Raw genomic sequence first — 18,932 nt, forward strand, 5'->3', positions numbered from 1 at the left:
TGTGTATTATTTCAGAGCAATTTAGTTTTCCCTGATCCAGGGACAGGAGGAAATACTGCAGAACAGCAACCCAGATGTGATATTTATTCTTTGGTGGGATAGCATGCTCCCTTCAGCCCACATCCCCATCCCTACCCTCTCCCATCCCAGGAGATCAGAACAGCAAATGCTTATTTCATGCTAATTGCTCTTCATGGACTCATGTGTTCCTTGTAACACCATTGTGAACATACCGTTATTAACTCTACTTTAGCAAAGAGAAAACAGACACACTGAGGTTAAATAATTTTCCTAAAGGCACTCAGCTAATAAGTGGTGTGACCTGGTTGAAACCCTAGTGACCGTTTTCCAAGGCCAGAGTCCGAACCACTGTGCATCACTGCCTCTTGGATAAGCCACGGTCTACTTCTGTATAGAGGTCATAGCAAAGCCCTCTCTGGAAGCCTGGGGCCTTGGCAGTTCCAGAAGCCCTTGTCAGGGGCTGAGGGAAGCCAGTACTTGGTTTGAGGCACACTGAGTGACAGGTACAAGAGTGGAGGGGGACCTGGAGAAAGTGGACTCAGAACTACCAGCAGCCGTGAGGCACCGACAATGGGACATCAGCCTAGAGGAGCCTTGGGAGCCATTCCCTCTAGCTCTCACTTCTCAGACAAGGACTCCCAGTCCAGGGCACAGCTGACCTACCCAAGGCTGCCAAACACAGGGACAAGGGAAGACTCCAGGCAGTGTGGCTCCAAGAGAGGCTGCTATGATCCTCTTTGACTCTTGGTCTCATTCCCACTGCTCTCTCTGCCCCTCTTGGTACTCCCCCTCCCTAGGCAGTAGCTCTGCCAACATGGGACAGCTGTCCTTCCTACCCTCCAGTCTCCACTTTGACTGCTCCAGGTGAGGAGGCTGGCTGAGATCTGAGATGCCAGGCAGGCTAGGAGTTTGAGGTAGAGACAAGCTGCAGGCAGACCAACCTACTGAGAGACGTGGTAGGACCTCAGCCCACGAGGCCCTGGAACTTGAGGATCAGAGAGAGAATCACATGCTAAGTGGGATACCTTGGGTTCCTTAGTCTATGTTGACTTAAATTTCAGGTCTGTGGTTTTCACAAGACTCAGGTGTGCAGCAATGCCCAAGGCTCTGATGGCTGAGCACCAGGTTATGGGTCCAGCCACTTAACAGCTATGTGGTTTGTGAACAAGTCCTATTCCTTTATCTGAAGACTAGGATTATAACAACCCTTTCCTCAAAGAAAAATAGGCGCTGACACTGATTTTGGAAAATCACAAGTCCCCTCCTTTTCATCCTTCCCCATGTCAGTCCCCCTCTCGCCTTCCTTATTCCCACTGACCTGTCAACTAAAAGCCAGTCAGGTTGTGATCCTTCATACCCAAGTATAAGGCACGTTCTCAGCCCACTGCCCCCTCCCCCTGCCCCACATTGTTGTAAAGACCTAAAAGACAAAGCATATAGAAATGCTTTGACAATGGCCAAATGTTTTGCAAGCGTTAAACATGTCCAAGTTTGTGCAAAGACTTTTCTATAGTGTCAGGAAATCAGTGAGTTCTCAAGTCTTTTTCTTCTCTGCCAGAGGAGGGGGAAGGAGATTGTAGACCTCCTGATATGGACTGAATTGTACCCCCCTAAAATTCATAGGTTAAAAGTTTCCACAGAGTAGCTTAAGTATCCAGCTGGCTTCCCCTAGATGAGTGATCCAAGAGAGTAAGGTGAACTCACATTGTAAGGTATACTCCCTGATTTCTGCAATACTGCTATGAACTGTGTCCCCATAAAATTTATATATTGAAGTCATAATCCTCAACATGATGGTATTTGGAGGTGGAGCCTTTGGGAGGTAATTCAATCCTGAGGGTGGAGCCCTCATGAAAGAGATTAGGGCCCTGAAATGAAGAGACACAAGAGAGATGATACATTTCTCCATTACATGAGCATACAGCAAGAAGGCATCCATCTTCAAACCAGGAAGAGCATCCGCACCAGAAATTAATTGGCTGGCACCTTTATCTTGGCCTACCCAGCCTCCAAAACTGTGAGAAATCAATTTCTGCTGTTTAAGCCACACAGTCTATGGTATTTTGTTATAGCAGCCCAAACGAAGACAAACATGATATTGGTTGCTCAGATCAGCCACATTCTGTGTGAAAGAGGAGTATGCAGGAGCCTGAATAAGGAAGATTTTCATTAGGTGCCAACTCAAAGGCTAGCTCCCACAAGTGCCAAGGTAATTTAATAGAAAAACAATAGTCTGTGCAACAAATGGTACTGGAATAATGGGATATCCATATAGAAGAAAATGAACCTCAACTCCTCACACCATATTTAACTTGAAATGGATCATAGAGCTAAAACTCTTATGTTTAGGATAGGAAAACAAAGGAGAAAATCTGTGCAGCCTTGCATAAGGCAAACATTTCTTAGATAAGACCCCAAGATCACAAGCCATAAAAGAAAATATTGATCATTGGACTTCATCAAATGTAGAGCACCCTTTGAAACAGAGTTAAGAAAATGTAAAGACAAGCCACAGATTGTGAGAAAATATATGCAAAACATATCAGATAAAGGATTTATATCTGAAATACATAAAGAACTTTTACAGCTCAATAACATAAAGCAAATAACCTGATAAAAATGAACAAAAGATTTGAATAGACATTGCACTGAAGAAGGTATATGAATTTTTAAAAACATGAACACATGAAAAGATGTTCAGCATCGTAAGTTATTAGAGAAGTGAAATTTAAAAATACAATGAGATACAGCTGGACCTCTACTAGAATAACTAAAATTTAAAACACTAGCAATATCAAAGGTTGGTGAGTGTGTGGAGGTGACTGGAACTTTCATAGACTACTGATGAGAGTGTAAAATGGTTCGACCACTTGGGAAAAACCGTTTAGCAGTCTCTTATAAAATTAAAAAATCATTTTTCATGTAACCCAGCAATTCCATGTCTAGATACTTACCTGACAGAAGTGAAATCATATGTCCACACAGACTTGTTCAAATGTTCGTAACAGCTTCATTCAAAATAGCCAAAAACTGGGGGAAAGTCCAAATGTCCACAGACAAGGGAAAGGATAAACAAATTGCAGTGTAACCAGATAATGCAAAATTGCTCCGCGAGAAAAAGGAGTAAACTACTGATCCTTCCAACCATACGGATGATTCTCGACAACATTACGCTAAGACACATTTTGTGTCTGAAAGAAGTCAGACACATAAGAGTTCATACTGTATGATTCCATGTACGTGAAATTCTAGAAAATACGAAAATATAATATGTGGTGACAGAAAGCAGTCCAGGGGTTGCCTGGAGCCCAGGCGTGGGGATGGGGGTGAGGGTGGAGGCGGGATGAGGTGTGGCGGAGAAGGTAGCCTGGAACAGGGCACAAAGGAACTTTGGAGGAGATGGAAATTTTCTGTATCTTGATCATGGTAGGGGGGTACAAAGGTGTCAGACTGCATCAAAATGTCCACTTTAAATGGGTATATTACTGTATATAAACTACCTCAGTAAAGTTGATTTCTTTTTTTAATAAATCGATTTATTTTTGGCGTTGGGTCTTCGTTGCTGTGCGCAGGCTTTCTCTAGTTGCAGCGAGCGGGGGCTATTCTTCGTTGCCGTGCGTGGGCTTCTCATTGCGGTGGCTTCTCTTGTTGCAGAACACCGGCTCTAGGCACGTGGGCTTCAGTAGTTGTGGCACGTGGGCTCAGTAGTTGTGGCTCGTGGGCTCTAGAGCGCAGGCTCAGTAGTTGTGGCACACGGGCTTAGTTGCTCCGCGGCATGTGAGATCCTCCCGGACCAGGGCTTGAACCCGTTTTCCCTGCATTGGCAGGCGGATTCTCAACCACTGTGCCACCAGGGAAGCCCCAGTAAAGTTGATTCTTAAAGGTAAGGAGGCACAGCATTTAATAGGGCTCCAATTTGCACAGACAATATCTGCACCCTTCGTACCTCTCCATTTGCACCCACAAGACCCTGGTCCTTCTGCCGGGAGACTTTCCACGAGTGCCTCAGCGCTGGCCACCGACAGGAATCCAAGAGTTAACATCTTCAGCAGCTCTGGGGTACTCCTGGGCCAGGAGAGTTGGTGCGCGAGGGCCTTCACTGTCTCAGCCTCGTCGGATGTGGGGCTAGGGGTGCGGAGGCCAATCCTGCCTCGAGTGCCGAAACGGTGACGTCTTCCGGCACCTGCCCCCGCGACGGCGAGCGTCCGCGGGCTGAACCCAGAGGACTCCGAGCCCGCGTCCGCTCGGCGGGGACCCTTGCGTCCCTGAGGCCTCGGGATTGCACCGTCGCGTCCTGAGACCTAGGGTGACCTGACTCGGCGGGACGCGAGCAGGATGCCATCCACCGCGGGCCACCCGGCGCCGGGGGCGGGGGCAGGCGGGAGTGGGGCGGGCGGGCGCGCCCCGCTTAACCAGGGTCCGAGTGAGGTCGTCCGGGCCGGGTAGAAAGGAGACTCCTCTGCCTTGCTTGGGGTACCTGAGGGGGAAGAGCCCAGCCTGGGGATGACCCGCTCTGACCCGTCGAGTCCCGCTAATCAGCGTTGGGGCTCAGCCCTCCGCCTTCCGCGGTGAAGTCGCTTCTCCGCGGGCCCGCTTCCCGAAGGCAAAGCCCTCACTCGGGACCCGACCCGCTTCTGGAAGTGGCCAGCAGCCTTCCGGGCCCACTGATCGCCCACTGAGGCGCATCTCGCTATGCAGGGGGCTCGCTCTCTCGGAGTCGCTGCCTGCAGCCCTCCTCCAGGTTCAATGGCTCCAGCTGGGGCACAGACAGACCCTTCCCATCCCGCCACCGCTGCCCGCAGAGACACACCTCCCTCCGCAAATCTTGCACACACAACCTTCAGTCTCCTGGGCTCAACACACACACACACACACACACACACACACACGCACGCACGCACGCACACGACCCGGGACCCCGCTCTACCTCTCGCTCCCTCTCCCTCCCTTACATCTTCTTCTTTTTTTTAAATTTAATTTTCTTTTATTTTAATACAGCAGGTTCTTATTAGTTATCTATTTTATACATATTAGTTTATACATGTCAATCCGAATCTCCCAGTTCATCCCCCCACCCCCGCCCCCACCCCCACTTTCTCCCCTTGGTGTCAGTACGTTTGTTCTCTACATCTGTGTCTCTATTTCTGCCTTGCAAACCAGTTCATCTGTACCATTTTTCTGGATTCTACATATAGGTGTTAATATATGATATTTGTTTTTCTCCTGACTTACTTTACTCTCTATGACAGCCTCTAGGTCCATCCACATCTCTACAAATGACCCAGTTTCGTTCCTTTTTTTGGCTGAGTAATATTCCATTGTATATATGTGCCACATCTTCTTTATCCATTCATCTGTCGATGGGCATTTAGGTTGCTTCCATGACCTGGCTATTGTAAATAGTTACATCTTCTAATTGACTAATGTCTACAATTGTGACCAATTGTTTCTGTGTAAACTTAATTAGAAGATTTTCCTGGAAAGATTGTTGATGTTCACTCGGCTTACTAGCAAGCAGCTTAATCTTTAAAAATCGGTGACTAAAAGCAAACAGCGTTTGTGCGTCTCACTGACTGGTGGCTGGCTACCCAGTAGGTGCTCGTGCAGGCAGCACGGTAAACTCGACTTCCCTGTGCAGAGCGACGGAGCGAACCTCCAACCTCCAGCCTTGAGGACTGTCCTGGGTATCACTCCCAAGGAGAAAAATTCAGCGTTCCTATCCCTTGGCCATCGATGCCTCTTGGGTAGTCCTTGGCTAGAGCTTAGGGATGGTGCAAGGTAGGACTTGGGGGCAGCTACGTTGCTCCTGCAATTTGGTCTGTCAGCTTCCGGAGCTCTGAGGGGCCCAGGGCTGCCTTGATGGTGCTTGCAAGTCTTCACCTGTTAAGAGCAGCTTTTCAGGGACTTCCCTGGTGGTGCAGTGGTTAAGAATCCGCCTGCCAATGCAGGGGACACGGGTTCAAGTCCTGGTCCAGGAAGGTGCCACGGAGCAACTAAGCCCATGCACCACAACTACTGAGCCCATGTGCCACAACTACTGAAGCCTGCATGCCTAGAGCCCGTGCTCCACAACAAGAGAAGCCACAGCAATGAGAAGCCCGTGCACCACGACAAAGAATAGCCCCTGCTCACCGCAACTAGAGGAAGCCCGTGTGCAACAACAAAGACCCAATGCAGTCAAAAATAAATAAATAAATATATAAATTAAAAAAAAAAAAACAGCTTTTCAGCGTCCTCTTCCCAATCGTCCTCCGAAAACACATCAGAGAAGGTGCTCCATCAGGTGCCTTCTTGGGTGAGCCTAGGCTCTGGTTCGTACAGACCAAGCTAGGTCTGGGAATCCATATGCATAAGAGAAGTTAAAGGGAAACTTGACCTGTACCAGAGGGAAAGGGAAGACCAATGCCCTAAACTTCCTGAGAGCTAAAGGGCGGGGATTCCTTATGGCAGGGACTCCCTGTCCCAACCCAGCAGCCCGTCCCTCCTGGGCAGTGTACCGTCCTTTCTTACCCTAGAATTCCTGGGCATGGTCCCCTGGACTTGCCACAGTCCATGTCCAAATTCCTCTTCCAGCCTTGCCTTGAAATTAGCTAAGCTTCAAATCGTGATCCATTAAAATGTCATTAACCAAAAGCACCAATTAGCGCTTAGTAAACGTTTGTTTTATAATATATGAACACAGCCCCCAAAAGGGACTCCAGTGGAGGGGTTACAGGCCCTGGAGAAGGCTGCATGGTGGGATGCTGGGATTTTCGTGTCTTTCAAGCAGCATATAGGCAGTCACTTGTCTTGTGAATGGGGTCAGCGCTGGCACTCAGACCTCTGTGACGGTGGAAGAGAAAAGGCAAGCATCCATTAGGGAATGGAGAGAGATTTCAGAGTTTGAAAATATATTCATCTTCCTCCCCTCTCCCCTCTCTGCACTCCCAGGCAACCACTGCTTTTGGTTCAAGGCCTTATTATTTCTTTCCTGGATTATTGCTAAAACTGGTAACTAGTTTCCCTGTCTGCATAGTCACACTGTCATCTGGTCTTACAGCTGTCTAAAGTGGCAACCTGCCTCTTCCCTTGCCCCTGGGCCCTTGTAAGGTCCTCCACTGTCTTGAAATAGAACTCAAACCACACGGTGTCCAGCTTCTTTCTGAGCTCACTCTTGACTAACCTTCAGCCTCATCTCTCACCATCTCTCCTTATCCCTTATATTCCAGTCACAGCTAGCTATTTACTTGAACTTGTCTCAAGCCTTCCTCCTCTGCAAATGCTTTTCCTCAGACTTTATGCCTCCTTTCCTTCCAACACACACACACACACGCGCGCATGCGCCCCTTTCACGTGGTTGATTCCCACTCAACTTTAAAGACTTGGTCCTCAGAATGACTTCCCTATGCTGGATTTAGTTTCTTTTCTAGATAGTTCCTCCTGTAGCACAGAGGACCCACCTCTATCATGGCGCTTATTACCCAGTCCATCCTCTGGCCCCTCTCACCTTCCCTAAGCATTAATTGTAAAGTATTTGGACTCTGAGTAGCTCAGTCCCTGAGGAGATGACCAGAATACAGTACATGTGTGGTGAAAGGATATGAGCTTTAGAAGTAAGCAGACCCGGGTTCAAACTTCCGCTTTTTTGCTGTGTAATCTTTAGCAATTTACTTAACCTCTCTTAGATTCCTTGTCTGTAAAATCAGAATAGTAATACCTACCTTATGGAATTGTTGTGAGGATTAAATGAGACAATTCACATAAAAAATGTCCACTCCTCCATTCTCACTTACCATGTGCTTTTTCCTGGTCCTGACCTCCCAGCTAGTGAGACAGCTATTGAAGGCTCTCAGGCTTTTTATTCCTCTCTGAGCATCTGCATCTATAAACTGCTGTTAATAACACTTACCTCACAGGGTTTTATGGAGATGAGATGATTCAAGGTATGCGAAACCAGTTTATTGAATGAAAATGATGTGGTAGGTCTCAAGCAGGAAACACGTTTATTCTTTATCATACCTTCACCTTTAACATCAACATAGGCATTCATTTTTGTGGTTCTGGATGAGATCTCAGGCAGTTTCTAAACAGTTTCCTGTTTGCCTTCAAGTAGTAAATAGTCCTGATCACTTTCATGCGTGGGAAAATGGAAGACAATAATTGGTTAATATTTAAATTAATACATTCATATTACTGTAAGGCAGAAATACTTGTAACTACTACAGTCTTCATTTCTATAACTGGTCATGTAGTCAAAGTTTTTTTTTTTTAATATTTATGTATTTATTTATGGCTGCGTTGGGTCTTCATTGCTGTGCACGGGCTTTCTCTAGTTGTGGCGATCGGGGGCTACTCTTCATGGCAGTGCACAGGTTTCTCATTGCGGTGGCTTCTCTTGTTGCAGAGCACGGGCTTTAGGTGCGCGAGCTTCCGTAGTTGTGGCATGTGGGCTCAGTAGTTGTGGCTCGTGGGCTCTAGAGCACAGGCTCAGTAGTTGTGGCACACAGGCTTAATTGCTCCACATCGTGTGGGATCTTCCCGGATCAGGGCTCGAACCTGTGTCCTCTGCATTAGCAAGCGTATTCTTAACCACTGCGCCACCAGGGAAGCCCCAAAGTTGGTATTTTTAACTTCTTTCTCTGCTATTCATTCCATATTCCCTTTGCTTTCAGCAAATACCTCACCTAGTACAGTCACTGAAAAGTATATATATTAATATATTTTACTTATATATAACTAACCTAGGCAGACAAATTATTTTCTAAACCAGCAGAGCCCAAAGTTGTGGGTCTGGGAAGCAAAAATTCCCCTAGTGGATCACTAGGAGTTACAATTGAGGAGCCATTTCCATTTCAACCTGTTGATTTTCAGATTCATGAATCCTGGCTATGGGAGGACTACAGTACTACACATATTGGTCACTGATTCAGGACATATACAGCATCCTAGGGACATTACCCAAGCCCTGCCCAGTGCCGGTGCTCAGCTAGCGTTGTAACTGAATTTCAAAAAAAATCATTCTACCATTTTTTCATGCCATTTAATTCAAGGTGATCAGGCATATTATAAGATCGGTGAATTCTATGTTCATGAGCACATTACTTCATTTGCTGTTAAATGAGTTCCTTGGTGAGAAGCTATGTTTGGTGGAATACTGTGAGAATGAATAAGATATTCTAGAAGTCCATAGATAGTAGTTTTGGCAGAAGCATGTGAGCAGGGAAGGAAAATTCATGTCCAGAGTAAGTATTTACTAGTGAGGAGAAGCTTTGCCCATTCCATGATGGCCTGTGGCTGGCTGTTCACCCTGGGAAGTGGTGCCGCACTTACGGTTCAGTGTTGGTCTCTGATAATGGGGGGCTGGGCACTCAGCAGTGGCTGTAACCATATCGGATTTGATGAATGGAAGCTCATGTTGCTGAGCCATGCATAACTTCTATTCTTGCCACCAGGTACACTTTGTTTTTTGAGACAAACTTGGCGATCAATATTTATTTAATACAACAGGATAAAAATAACTATGACAGGGAATGCCCTGGTGGTCCAGTGGTTAGGACTTGGCGCTTTCACTGCTGTGACCCTGGTTCAATCCCTGGTTGGGAAACAGATCCAGCAAGTCATGCAGCTCAGTCAGAAAAAAACATAAAACAAAAAAAACTAAGACATTGAAAAGTTTCTAATTTTAAAATCTTAGACTGTGTACACTTTGATCACCAGCCATTGGGCCAAGACAGGGATGACTGGAGGAAATGGTTGGTTAAAGAATGTGGCATCTTGGTGTCCTGACTATAAAGATCCTCTTCTTATGAGGTTGCCCTTTGGTGAACATTCACGTGGGACATGAGTATCTTCACACTTTGTGTCAGTTTAGAGTGGTTCATCCACATACCTCTTCCGCAGACTTTCTTATCACCAATTTTCCAAACACATTCTCTCTGATACCCTGAACATCAAGTCAAATTTTTAGCCACAGCACGTGCACACACACACACACACACACACTTTTTTTTTTAATTTATTTTTTTTCACACGCTTTTTTTTAGTGTATGTATATACCTCTGGCCATCTCTCCTTCCAGGCAAAATGAGCAACCATGTGTACTGTTCAAAGGTTTACGCACTGGAAGATTTTCCTTTACCATTATTCTTTAGGGCACGGGTCCCCAACCCCTGGGGCCACACAACAGGAGGTGAGCGGTGGGCGAGCAAAGCTTCATCTGTCGCTCCCCATCGCTCCCCATCGCTCGCATTACGGCCTGAGCCATCCCCCATCCCCCACCGTCTGTGGAAAAATTGTTTTCCACGAAACGGTCCCTGGTGCCAGAAAGGTTGGGGACCGCTACTTTAGGGTCCTCTCTGAGTGGGGCAGCAGTGCTGCAACTTTCCACCTTCTGGTAGAAATAATTCAAGTCCTGCAGAACCAACTCATACCATGCAGAACCAGCAGTCAAGCAGGTCAGACTTTTTTCATTTCTCAGTCAGCTGGTCATAGAGAACTTCTCATGAGGCCAGAGGTGTGAGAAAGATGAGGCAGTTTTGCAGGAATAGGGGCCATGGGAACCTGAGGCACTTGTTCCTGCAACTTGCTTTTGCCTTTAGGTCTTGCTCAAGTCCAATCACGTATGAAGTCCACTTCCACCTGATAACAGAATACTGCTGTGAATACCCATCTTTATGCCTTTATAGCCAAATAACACCCTGTTTATGATGGGCAGCTCAGGTCACCCGGTAACTTGGTGATTCACAGTCAAACATCCAGTATGTAGTAGAGCCCAATAAAATTGGAAGCTATCTGTCAAAAGGAAAATAGTTAACTGAGGAGAACGGCATAGTTTGATCCAAAATCCTAAGGGTTTGCTCTGTGATTCACCTTCAGAGGCTGCCAAAAGCTCCATACAGTGCAGACACTGTGAGAGTTCACATGGCCCGTGGGGCAGATAAGTTTGCATGACAGCCCATACCTATTGTAGAGGCTTCTCTTGTTCTGGGTCCTACTCAAAACTTGCAGACATTTGACTTTTCTGATAAATGAGAGCAGCATGTTCAAATGAAGTTTAGGATATTTTCAAATTTCAAGAGGATTGCTAAGCATTTAAGCTCTTTTTTTCTGGTAGGAGAAGCCAGAGACAGCAACTTGTCTTTCACTGTAGAAGGGGTATTTTGACATAGCCTCAGATCACTGGGTCCCTAGAAAATTTGCCAGGGTGGCAAGCTCCTAAATTTCTGTGGGATTTATTTCTCACCATCTGGCATGCGTGTGTCTTGCCACAGGGTCTAGAGTACTAGCAACCTTCTACTCACCAGATCCATCTAGCATGATAGCATCCGTGCAGTTGATAAAGCCTTGAGGAGGGAGAGTAAAAGTGTATTGCTGGCCCTGCCAGTTGAAAGTAAACTGCTTTGGGTGATCTTTATTAACAGGTGTTGGGGAGGAAGGAATTTTCCTCTACCCTTCTGGCTTCTTCTGGCTCATCTAAGAATTAAATTGACATGACACAGATTAACAGGAGAAAATCACACAAAAGTTTAATAACATGTATACATGGGAGAGACTCAGGAAAGCTGAGTAACTCACCAAAATGGCTGAAACCCTCACCTTAAATACCATCTTCAGCTAAAGACAAAAGAGGGTGTTGGGGATAATGATTTGGAACTTCAAAGGGGAGGAAGGAGATGGAAAAGCAAATGTTTGGTAAACAAAAGTTTGCTGCACTATGCAGAGAATATGGGACACAGAGTGGACTCTGATCTCTAAGAGTTTCCTCCACCATACCTAGCCCATGTTCTTTGCAGACACATCTCAGTGATAGCTCTGTTCCTATGACAGCCCCTCTATATAAATTGTTCAGGCAGTTAGGGGTAAGGTCAAAGATTCTTCCTGAGTTTTTTGGGCATAGATTGTTTTTAGCTGGAAATAATCCACATGCCAAAGAGATATTTTAGGGTGCAAATTTTGTTCCCCTAGGCAGGTATAAAGAAAAAACATTTGCCAGATCAACAGCTGCCTACCAGGTGCCAAGGGATGTCTTCTCCAGTAAAGAAAACATGTCTGGAACAGAAGCTGGAAATGGAGTCTGCCTGGTTATGATAGCTCACTGTCATTGTCCAAGATCTGTCTGTTTTCTGCAAAGAACAAATAGGCAAGTTGAAAGAGGTAAGAATCACCACTACTACATCCTTCAAGTTCTGAAGGTGATACTAATCTTTGCAATCCCTCCAGGAATGAAATTGCCTTGAGCTTACCATTTTGGTAGGCCATTCTAGAGGTTTCCACCTGACATTGCCCACCATCATAGCCCTCATTGCGTGTGCTGGTGAACCAGCATGGGGTAAGTGGGAGTGGCTCTTCTCATTCCTAACTCTAATGATTCACTAGCCAAATGTTATTTCCTGTTCCTAAAACTTTGGGCATGGCTGGTTTAAGGGTGTTAGTCCCCGAGGGAAGAATGTCTCCACCAGGGGACACAACAATGATTCTACTAAAATGAAAGTAGAGACTACCACCTGACTACTTTGAGTTTGGGTTTCAAAAATCTCAACCCTGCAGCTATAGGAAGTAGGGTTTCTTTTCAGGTAATCGTAGAACTATCCTACTCCTTTACTCCTTACTTCAGCTGGGAATTTAAAAACCTGAGCTCATAATTTTCTTTCAAAGTTCTTGGGTGCACATAGAAGAAACCAACTAACCCCGTTATACTCTTTATTTCCATTAAATTGTTCAGTGGCAGCAAATACTTGGTTACCCAAAGCCTTGCCTCCTATAGGTATTTGATTACAGTTGTCTGCAGGTGATAATTAATGTATCTGTCTTGCCTCTGCAAGACCGTAGGCCACGGTCTACCAGTGTCACTTTTACCATTAGCAACAGGGTCATTAATGCCTTTAAACAGATCAATTTCAAGAGTCCTATCCTTAAAGTTCTGTTTCCTCTGGAACAATTTCCAGTACCTATAATGGTATCTGATACTGATTTGATATTGATACTAATGATATTAGAAAGGGTTCAGTCAGGGAAGGAGAGACACTAAGAATATTATGAAACAAGGGATTTATTTTAGGAACAAGGCTTACACATTTTTGGAATAACTGGGGAAATCAGAGTCTGAATGGAGAAGTTGGAGGATCAAAGAATAGTCACTCATCAACCCTTCTGAAGTCAGGCATGCCCAGTTGTTAGAGCAGGATCCTAGAGAGTTGGTGGAGAAGTTTACATGGAAGCCTGTTGCCTCTGCATCTGGTGGTTGGCCTGGGGTTGCTCTTGGTCAGAAGGCCTGGGGGTTGCTAAGAAAGCTTGTTGTGGAACGAGGGAGAATGGGTACAGCCTGGAACCTGGTGCCACTTCTAACCAGGACAACCTTCAGAAAGTAATTACTACCACTGCACTTATCTCTTTTAAATCATTCACAAATTAATCTTTTGGCCAACTGTGATCAGAAACCATCAGGGAAGAGGATTCTGGAAAATGTAGTTCCAGCTTACCCAAGTCAACACAGTATAAAACCACCACCTGCCATTTATTAGCTGCTTGATCCTGAGCAAATTATTTAATGTCTATGAGTCTAAGTCTCTTTCAATCTCAGGTTTGGACGTTGTCATCTAGGACTTTTTCCTAGGTTTTTGGAAGATGCCCTGCTGCTGGGGATCCCCCACTTACCGGTACCTCCTCTCTCTGGCCACTTGTGATTCCCTCTCAGCCTCATGGCTTCTGGTAGTCTTTCCCTACGTGGGGCACCTCTCCATTCCAGGCAGCCCTCTTGGGCAGTCCACATCTGGCCCTTGGAAAACATACAAACATCCATGCTCTGCTAAGCTCACACCCAAGACAGTTTTTTAGACTCACTCTCCAGGCCCACAAGCCAGCCACAATCACTGCTAGATTATTTTCAGTCCTGAGTCTCTCTGTCCCTCATACCCCAATAGCTCTTGGAGTTCTTTTCTGCAATTCCCCTCTTAAGTGGGTGAAAGACAGAATCGACACCTAAACCTTCCCCTTGGCTGGGGGAGGAAGGAAGTGACAACTCACTCCAGACAGACCTTCAATACCACCTGCCTTTCAGCCTCAGCTCTTAGCCCTCTGTTATACAGTCTGGAGGGGAGTAAAGGCCTATGGACCATCCGTTTTACAAATCTGAGATATAGTCTAGCATCTTATTTATTTATTTTTCGCTGCATTGGGTTTTTGTTGCTGTGTGCGGGCTTTCTCTAGTTGTGGCGAGCAGGGGCTACTCTTTGCTGCAGTGCGTGGGCTTCTCATTGCAGTGGCTTCTCTTGTTGCACAGCACGGGCTCTAGGCACGTGGGCTTCAGTAGTTGTGGTGCACAGGCTCAGTCGTTGTGGTTCGCGGGCTCTAGAGCGCAGGCTCAGTAGTTGTGGCGCACGGGCTTAGCTGCCCCGCGGCATGTGGGATCTTCCCAGACCAGGGCTTGAACCCGTGTCCCCTGCATTGGCAGGCGGATTCTTAACCACTGTACCACCAGGAAAGTCTCTAGTCTAGCATCTTGATTTAGAATGTGGTAGCTGATCCCTATTATTCTTTTCCTCACCTTTGAGGCCTCTGTCCAAATCTTGAGATGGGAAGAGTCCCATTTAATATACTGTTACCTATATAAAGAGCCTAATGTGCTTGACACAAGGTAGACATTCACTAGTAGAAGCGATTGTGTACTGCCAATCACCCAGCATGGAAGTCAACCCAGCCTTTGAAAATGGTTGGAATCCTATCCGTCTAAGCCAGACTAAAGGGGAGTGTGTACCCTTATGTAAGGCTTGAAAGGCAGTTGCCTGTTCTTCCTTATGCCCAGTCTATATGTCTATTCCAAATACAATGTTTATAGCCATCTGAGTCCAGTAGCTTCTGGACCCAGACCCACCCTCAGTGACACATCACAAGACCAAGGAAATCAAGAACCAGCTTAGCTGCTCCCCTACTTTGAAGTCCCATCTCAGCCACAGCAGGTGAAGTGGAAACGCGCTGGGCTTTGTGCAGTCAGCGTGCCCTGGTCTGACGTACAGGTTGGCATTTGCCTTGATTAGTCAGTCTCTGTGGTGAGCTAGTTTTTATCTGTTTTGAATATCAGCCTTGCTTTTGAGCATGGAGTTGCTCAAATCCACAGATGCACAGAAACACCAGCAGCATACATGCGTACACAATTACACCTTTACACATGGGTGCACTTGCAGTTACTTCCCTGAGGTTTAAAAGTAGAAGTTACATGACCTGGGCTTCCCTGGTGGCACAGTGGTTGAGAGTCCGCCTGTCGATGCAGGGGACGCAGGTTCGTGCCTTGGTCCGGGAGGATCCCACATGCCGCGGAGCAGCTGGGCCCGTGAGCCATGGCCGCTGAGCCTGCGCGTCCGGAGCCTGTGCTCCGCAACGGGAGAGGCCACAGCAGTGAGAGGCCTGCGTACCGCCAAAAAAAAAAAAAAAAAGAAGTTACATGACCTTGGGAAATGTGAACTGAGCTGATCTGGGGTGTGACAACATATCAGGGAAGCTTCCATCTGCTCCAACTCTTTTCCTTGGCCTCTGTCTTAGTCGTTGTTTCTTCATTTCTTTGGTTGTTAGAGCTCACAAGTGGCACTGGAAGGGATTAAAGGGGACACAAGCACAGACTCAAAAAAAAAAAAAACCTAGAAATTCAACATACAGTCATCATTTTCCAAATTGTCAGCGTGTATTGAGAAAGATTTGATAAAAACGCCAGGGCAGGGGTTGGCAAAAGTTTTCTACAAGGGGTCCAACAGTAAATATTTTAAGCCTTGTAGACCGTACGGTTTCTCTGCAATGACTTAGCTCTGCTATCTCATAGTAGGAAAGTAGTCACAGACAATAATAAACAAATAAGCATGGTTACATTCCAATACAACTTTATTTACAAAGACAGGTGGTGGACCAAATTTGGTCCATGGGCCTTGGTTTGCAGCCCCCTGCATTAGGCTCCAAAGAATCCTGAAACCATCAAAACTGCTGCACAGGTCTCCCAAAGATTGACAGGAGCTCCATTCTGTCTCCTCCAAAAAGGACAAAAATCAAGGTTTATTCTAATTATTTTGTGTGGTGCTTTGGTGTTTTGATGTTCTTCTGAGTGATCTCAATTCCCCCCTTTTGTCCCTTCTCCCCTCTTTCTGTGTATATATCTCTAAAAGCTTCCCATTCTTCTTTATTCTGTCCTTTGGAACTCACAGGGTTGGGTGATTTTAGAGTGAGGCTCTTTCACATTCATCCTTGCTGAAATTCTGGCTTCTTTTCAGGGCTCTCATCTATACTACAGTAAGAGGCAATGTGCAGTAGCATAAAGAGCACTTGTCTGGATCACTGGGCAGCACATGCCACCAGCTTGCTGTGTGACTTTGAGCAAATTACCTAACCTCTCTGAGCCTTCCTTTTCTCATCTGTCAAATGAGGGAATTGGCTAAGGTCTCTTAAATCCCTTCTAGCTCTGAGCTTGTGATTTTAGGAAGCTGCAGCTTCAACTCTAGCCAACTGTCTGGAGCCATTAATTAGGATGTCACTCACAGACCTTAATGAAACTGCCAGGAGGCCACAGAAAGTAGCCACATGATCTTCTGTAGTTGGCAACCTTCCGAAGCTGGGTGGGTAGTGTTACCAGCTAACCTCAGGAAATCTGAGAGCCCATCCCACTAAGGGGAGAAAAGGAACACAAATGATCCAGGACCCCTATGCTCCAGGAAAATTAATTTGCATTCCTATACTGCCATTGAAGCAGCTACAAAATGTGTACAAATGTTGACTTAGTTGGAAGCAGGACCTGAGGGAGCTTCTGTTGGGAGGCGAGCTTTCCCTTCTCCATCAGATCCTCTTGTGTGGGGCTCTCCTGGCCATATAAAGAATACCCCTCAAAGCCCACCAAATACATATATGATTAGGTCAGGAGGAAATGGAGGCTTTGAGGGGTTAAAAAAATGAATGAGCAAATTCCAGCATGTGCCAAAGGAAGGAGGTCTTCTCTGAAGCAGGGATGAGGGAAGTCAGCGAGGATCAAGGAGCCTGGCTGGGGCAGGGGCAGGCGGTGGTTGGCAGCTTGGGGGGAGTTTGTACAGCACCATCCCCCAGCTCACGGCCCACTGGCTATGGATGCAGCAGATGCACAGGCGGCTGGAGCCCTCTCCCTCCCTCCTGGACACAGTCTTGAGGGATGGGGAGGGAGTAGAGAAGCCTGCCTCCTGGCTTCAAGGAGAGCAGGCTCTTATTGTCCGACTCTGCTAAAGCTGTCTCATTTGTAGCCTAAATAATTCACTCACCAGTCTCTCAAGGAACATTAGAAGAAAAACAAAACCCGACCCACCCCTCACGCTCAGGTTCCCACTGCACCAAAGGCAGGGCGGGAGGCAGACCCAAGCTGCAGAGATGGCCTGCCTTCAAAGGTTTATTGGGGTTGGCAACCTTCCAGAAATTGCCTGGGGCCTGGTTTTGTACAGCCCTTGAGCTAAGAATGGTTTTTATATTTTAAAACGTTTTTTAAAACAACATGAAACAAAATAAACAACAACAAAAACAAAGAATATGCCAGAGACTGTATGTGGCCTGCAAATATTAACTATCCTTTCCAGAAGAGTGCCAATCCCTTAATCCACTCCCCAACCTTGAAGGAGGTGATGACAACCTTTGACCTACTCCTTGACTACCTCACCCTGTGACCCCACTATATGCAGAGATTCGAAGTTGTCAGAGTTCTGACATCTACAGCCTAGTGGGAGGCCAGCATCATTGTTCACCCCATTTCCAAAACCAACAAAAAGGCAAACAAGAACATAAATGTATATGTATAACTGATTCACTCTGTTATAAAGCAGAAACTAACACACCATTGTAAAGCAATTATACTCCAATAAAGATGTAAAAAAAAAAAAGAACATCTCAAAAAAAAAAAAAAGATAAACCCTGGAGTGGGGTCAACGTCTTGATTCTCCTGCATGGGGAGGGAGGGAGAGTGGCAGGGAGGGACTGAGACTCTCAGCCTCAACCCGTCATCTGATCTATCTTCTCTGAGGGTCAGAAGTCAGCATTGTCCCAGTTGGTCTCTACTGACGCCCCTCCCCTCAAGGCCCCATCACACCCTGCAGTCCTGGCGATCCCAGCTGATCCTACCTGATCCCAGCTGATGCCAGCAGTCACTGAGGCTGTAATTCTCTTATTGACGAGACATCCAAGTAATTCGCGTCTCTGAGTCCCTGAGGCCTGTGTGTCATCCGCAGACCACCTAGGGTGCAGCCTGACTGGCTGACCTTCAGTCCTGGACAGAGGCTCCATCCAGCGCAGGGGCTCCCCTGCTGCCTAGCAGGGCCTTTGAAGGAAGAGGACTCTGACTAGCCCTGGACGCCACCCAGACCCTCTGTTGGAGCCAGAGCCACTGAGAGGCACAGCCTAAGGACTCTGGAAAAGACGGGTTAGAGTGGACAAGGCTTCCAGCTCAGAGTGCCCAGCTGTAACTGGGCTGAGTGACCTCTGGGCTGTCATGGGTTCTGTTTGGAAGTTTTGGGGCTGAGGGCAGAGTGGAGACGCAGTGGCCCTGCATCCTGGTGGGTAGGTATTCTGGATTATTTCAGATAGGAGTGAACTTTGTAAAAGTTCTTGCTCAAAATCATTGAGCTGTCCAGCCAGTTCTTTGCAGGTTCCTGTTCTTGAGATTAAAAACAGCATGGAAAGCCCAGGCTGGAATCCCAACATCCAGGCTAAGTGAAAGGTCAGCCGTCTTAGAGATTTGGGAGCCCAAGCTGTGACACCTTGGGCAAGTCACCTCATTTCTCTGGGATTCAGTTTCCTCATCTGTTAAAAGAAGCAAACAAACAAAAACCTGGGGTGCTTGGGTGGGGGTGATCTTACAGTCCTGTCCAGCCCATACCCAGTGTGTCCGAAGCAGGCAAGGCCTCTGCAGAAGCTTTTCTGTAAAGTTGTCTGGCTTCATCTCTGCT

Source organism: Lagenorhynchus albirostris, chromosome 2, assembly GCF_949774975.1.
Source record: "Lagenorhynchus albirostris chromosome 2, mLagAlb1.1, whole genome shotgun sequence".
Taxonomy (NCBI): Eukaryota; Metazoa; Chordata; class Mammalia; order Artiodactyla; family Delphinidae; genus Lagenorhynchus; species Lagenorhynchus albirostris.